This window comes from Galeopterus variegatus, unplaced genomic scaffold (assembly GCF_000696425.1).
Source record: "Galeopterus variegatus unplaced genomic scaffold, G_variegatus-3.0.2 Scaffold844, whole genome shotgun sequence".
Classification (NCBI taxonomy): Eukaryota; Metazoa; Chordata; class Mammalia; order Dermoptera; family Cynocephalidae; genus Galeopterus; species Galeopterus variegatus.
Genome location: NW_007726955.1, coordinates 34,551 through 40,432, shown reverse-complemented (window position 1 = coordinate 40,432; position 5,882 = coordinate 34,551). Strand labels below are relative to the sequence as shown.

At 40.7% G+C, this 5,882-nt stretch overlaps 1 pseudogene; it reads right to left on the bottom strand.

Moving 5' to 3' along the window:
• Positions 1-282: 282 nt before the first annotated feature.
• LOC103590600 lies at positions 283-1,139 on the bottom strand (annotated as a pseudogene).
• Between the last annotated feature and the right edge of the window lie 4,743 nt (positions 1,140-5,882).

The window sequence follows — 5,882 nt, the reverse complement described above, 5'->3', positions numbered from 1 at the left end:
GATTATTTATTTCACTTAACGTAATTTTCTCTAAGTTCATCCATGTTGCTGCAAATGGCAGAATTTCATCCTTTTTTATGGCAAGGTAGTATTCCATTCTCTATATATATATTTTCCTTTTCCAGCAATCTGCTAATGGACATTTTTATTTTATTTAATAATAAGCACACATAAATCATTGTTTAAAATTGAAATTTTACAATGCATTTTTTTTTCAGAAACTGATGTTTATATTCCGTCAACCTTATTTCCATTTTGCTCAAGAGCCTGTAGAAGAACAGCTTAAGACCTCTCAGCAGTTGTTCCTCCCCACTCAGTGGCCTGAGCATTGGAAGCTGCAGACTGGTCTTTAGTAGCAGGCTGAGTGCTCTGTCTTCAGGAGAGACAGAGGCCACCTGCATGCCTTCAGACCAGTTCTGCGACTTCAGGTGCAGTAGCTCAGGAACTGGAACAGTCCATTCGCCCTGAAATTCCTCCTTGGTCATGGCTTTTTCAGCAGTGGTCTGCTCTTCCTTTTCAATCTCTTCAGTATCTCTGCAGAAGTAGAGATCAGGCATGACCCTGCATGGGTGTTCACGGGAGACGGTGCCACACATGCACCAAACTTCTCAGGCTGCATCCACCACATCAGACCCACTGAGTGAGCTCCAGTGTTGTTGCATGGGATGGCAATGTCCACATAGTGCAGAGGAGAATCTGTGTTGTACAGAGTTATGGTAGGCGGGTTAACATAAGACACTTCTGTGAGAGGCTGGTGGTCAGCCCTGGGCTCAGTAACCACAGAGGACACCGCTCCCAGAAGGCTACCTGGATCTGGTTAGTGAAGGTTTTGGGGTGAAGTGGCCAGCAATAGGAGTGGCTCCAGTGCAGCAAACTTTGGCATGGCCCACTGGCCAGTACTGCTGGAGGATATGACACTGACATCAGCTGGGTTTCCAGTGGCAACCATGGCACAAGCTGCCAGGAGAAGCTTCTCCCAGGTTCTCTTCAGTTGATGATATTGATGTCTTCACTTTTCCTTTTGTACATGTAATTTCTATTTGGAAGTCAAGGTTGGAGCCATCTAAGTGAGTTCTTGCTGCAGGGAATTTGAGGACATGCTCCTTCCTCATTTGCAGGACATCAAGGGCTCTGGACATTGTAATAGTTTCTCTTTAAGTTATGACAGGAATTCAGAATGATACCATGTGGACCCCTCTCTGAGTAGCATGGAAAGGCTACCCAGGTTTTTGATAAACAATAAAAATTGTATTGTGACTTTTCAGGCACAATCTCATTCTGGGTGACTGTAGTTTGGTAACTGTGACTGCTCGGTTCTAGGAAATCATCTTAGCTCCCTTGCCTTCTTCTTTATTGCAAATTTTCCCTTGGATAGATTTTTTTTTTTTTTTTTTTTTTTTTTTTTTTTTTTTTTGCAGCTGGCAGGAATGAGGATCAAAACCCTTGACCTTGGTGTTACCAACACCACACTCTAACCAAGTGAGCTAACGTCAGCCCTGAACCGATTTTTTTTTTAATGGAATATTGTTAGTGAGCACACATGCCAAAACTAAATTTACAATGTACACGAGAGAGATGGCAACATTCTTGAAGCCCTCAGTTACTCACATCTTGTACTCAGAGAGAGAGAAATAAGAAGAAAGTCAAGAAGCCATAAAGTCACAGCTCACAAGTGCTGCAATCACTTGTAATCAACACCACTACCAGTATCAGGAAGTTACTTTGCAGGATGTGGCTTTGACAAGCTAGGCTTCAGGTTAAATATAGTTTCCACCTTTATAATTCTTTCCCCTTCTCTCTCATTCAAAAAAGCATTATCAAAGGCAAGTGAACAAAAATGGCATTATTACAGGAGTACTTTTGAGCCTTCATCCATTTATACAAAAATATGAATTGTTTACAACTGGTATTTCAATAATTAGTAGCAGCAAATTGTACTGAATCTCACAGTTGATCACAGCATCAATCATGACTTGAGAAACTCAGGTCTAGAGCTCTCCAAATGTATTGACTGGGCCACTTGGACAGGGCAAAAGATCCAATGATCATATATTCTTCACAATTTTGCTTTCCAATTAAAGAAGGGGGAAAAAAACCCTCCATAATAAAACTAAATAATATAAAGACTATAAAAGCAAAAATTCAGAAATATTAGTTAAACCAAGAATAGTAGCAATTAACCAACTCAAGACAAAATCTGTGATGCAGTGAAAACAGAGACCCTTCCCAAATGCGGTGGGAAATCCAACTATCTGCCTGTGCGTGCACACACAGTGGGAGTTGTGATGTTGACAAGTGTCACATACAAGGGTGCTAACTTAGCGGAATACTCAACAAAATCTAGAATTCTCTAGTAGAACACTCAAACTGAACAAAAATATGAATATCTAATTTTAGAACCTTAAAAAACTCTATTTACTAGTAAGTAGGCCATAGTATCTAATAGTGAAAATCAAGGAACTCAGGAATTGAAGGGACTTGGCATTTTTTGATTCATTCATTCAAAATGAATCCTTTCAGACCTTGAGAAACATTGCAGTAAGACAATGACCTAATGAAGTATTTATTGTAGCTTCCAGTATATGCCTGATACAACTAACTGCTTAGGAGAGGGATATAAAAATATGAAGAGGCCCTTGAGGAGCTGACAACCTACTAGGTGCTCGACGGATATTTAAAGAGATCAAAATAACGAAAATGACTAGTGTCTTTAGAAAGAATGATAATGCTCTTGTGCAGTTTTGAAAATAAATGCAATCCCTTCAACGCTGTGGTCTGAAGATTTGTTTTACTGTATTTAAAGGCTGATGACCCTTATCAGTAAGGCACCCATTAACAATACAAGGTAAATTGTAGTGGTAATAGTGCCTTGAGTCTGGGGCAATAAAATCAGAGCAAAGTCTGAGTTTCCAGTTTATTTGGCTACAAGTGTGAATAAGCATGAATCATAATTCTGTAATAAACTCAAGACACAGGAATATGTACATTGGTTAACAGGTCAGAGTAGCTGTAAAGCACTGCACTATGAGACTTGATTCAGCCTTTTAAATCTTTTATCCCTGCTACAAAAATAGCTGCTGTAAAAGAAAATCAGATACAGTGAATAATTCACAACAAGAATGCTCTCGTGTGGGCGGGAGTTAGTTGATATTTGCTTTTGTATGTGAAATCGGCAGTTATAACATAGACATCTTTCCAGAATGGCAAACAGGATTCTAAACCAGCAACCGACAGCTGCAGGGCTGATATGAATTTGCTGGTTGTCTAGCAGCACTCCTAAAAGATACAGTGGGCTACAGTAGGCTTTCTCATAATTTTTTTCTTTGCAATTGCTCTTCTTTTTTTCTTCATCTTTTTTTTTTTTTTTCCCTGTGTGGGCTGTAAACAGATTGTAAACTGTGACAACACAGAGCATGAGGAACAATAAAAAGCTTCTTTTAGCATCATCCACCACAACATACAAGTTCTCTTGCTTTTCTACCAAAAACTACTCAACCTGTGTGCTTGCCTTCTTACCTATGACTTCATCTATTTGTGGAGAGCCTTGAGGAGGGGGGACCAGGGAGTGGGTGTACTGATCATGCTTTTTTGATTTTTTGTGTCTTTTGTGTGTGTGTGTGTGGATGGTTTATTTATTTATTTTCATTGTACATGTTCATGGAGTATAGTTTGTTATTTCAATACATACATATATTGTATAATGATCCAATCAGAATACTTAGCATGTCTATCACCTAAGCATTTATCATTTCTTAGTGGTTATAACATTCAAGACCCTCTTTTCTAGCTATCTTGAAATATACAACACAATAATATTAGCTATTGTCACCAGAGCACCAGAGCTTATTCTTTCTATCATATTTTCTGTATCTTTTGATATTTTGAGATTTTGGAGGCCTTATGGATAATAACTTGCCTATAAACATGCCTTTCACATGCAAACCAACCATCTCAAGCCCATATCCCCTAACCACCTCTTTATCTAATTCCCACACACCAAGCCAATATTTCTCCTGCCCTATATCCTCCCAGGGCCAGGTATCAAGCAAACAGAGCCCACCCCGGTAGCCCAGAGCCCTCTGGAATTATTCAGGCCAGCCAGTCCTACACTGTTTACCATGCCCTGCCTTCATGTAGAAACCCCAACTAAAGTGCTAGCCAAAGCTTTCTCCTCGCTCCTTTCCATCTCCCCACCAAACCTGGTGTCCCCCATGTAGCCAGGCATGGTGTGGCATTCCTCCACCTCGTGGAAAATGTAAGTGTTAGTTCTTCATTCAGTAGCATTGGCCTCTCTGTGTCATCAATCACTTTCATAAGTTAAAAATGCTGTAGGTACAAGCGAGATAATGGGCTTTTGCAGCAGTCTTTAGAACATGGCAGTTTGGCTTCAAGTCTGGCTCAGAAACAATCTGTTTTCACAAAAGCATCATCAATGACTGTAACACACAGCCCAGGATGGGAGCCAGGCATTCTCTGTCCATGTCTTTCTACTTCGCACATGACATAATGATGCATGGGAGCACGTTCTATTGTTGACTTTCTATAGTGGCACTGAAGTCCAGAAAGTTTGTGTGACCTACTAAAGAAAGTAGAAATGCAGAACTGTAGATGCAGTGAAAAAGTAGAGCCCTGCTCTTCAGATTCCTCATATAGAGCCACCAGAATAACAACACCGATGATGTGAACATTTATTTACTGAGTGCCTGGCCCAGTGTGCCCAGTGTTTTATACGCATCATCTCACTGAACCCTCACAACAAGGCTATAAGTAAGTGCTATTATTATCCCACTTTAGAGATGAGAATTTGGAGGTGAAAGACACTAGTCCAAGGTCGCATAGCCAGTAACTAGTATCCTGGGACTTGACAGACCAAGTCTAAATCCACGGCCCATGCTCTAAAGCCCTACTCCATACCGTCTGTCAAAGCTGAGTAAGGCTACTTCTCCCCCATGATGCAGAATTCAAAAGTACAATTCCCTTTGCAAATGAAATGTCAGCCTGAAAACCTCAATCACTATTTGGCATCTCCAGTTGGCTGGTGAACGGTGCCATGCCGCCTTCCAAGGAAAACATGTTTTTGGTAGGTATTCAGGAGCAAGGCCAGCCCCAGGCAACATTGTGAAATAGGCAACCCTCTTGGTTTCTAGTGACTGCTTTTCCTGGAATTCAGTGCCCTTACTACTTTTACAGCTGACCCAGGTCACTTTACTCCCAGCACTGTCTGGGGTCTGTGCCTTAGGTCTAAAATTATTTTGCTGTATTCCTAAACCCACTAGAATTCCCATGTCCTCCTTTTTTTTGAAATCCACCAAGGATCTAGCTTCTAATTCTAGCTGTACAGCCTTTAGCTGTATATAACCTTGAGCCCCAATTTCCTCATCTGTAAGACTGCCATAGTAACACTGACATCCTGAGTTTTTTACAAGGATAAAAAGGATATATTCCGGGCTGGCCCGTGGCTCACTTGGGAGAGTGCGGTGCTGATAACACCAAGGCCACGGGTTCAGATCCCTATATAGGGATGGCTGGTTCGCTCACTTGGGAGAGCGTGGTGCTGACAACACCAAGTCAAGGGTTAAGATCTCCTTACCAGTCATCTTTTTTTTTTTTTTTTAGAAAGGATATATTCCAAGTGCTATGTCAAGATAAATTCTTAATACATAATTGTGCTCTACCATGATAGCTCATTCATAAGGAATATTTTCCCAATTTTCATAGATGCTGCTTAGATGTAAAGTAATAACTCTGGCTTCCAGAACCACAGAAGATCAGCCTCTTTACATTGCAGACATGTTTCACAAATATGGCTTAATAAAACAGCCATGAAAATAAGCACTGGTGTAGCACATCTGCTGGAAATTCAAAAGGTACACAGAAGTTCT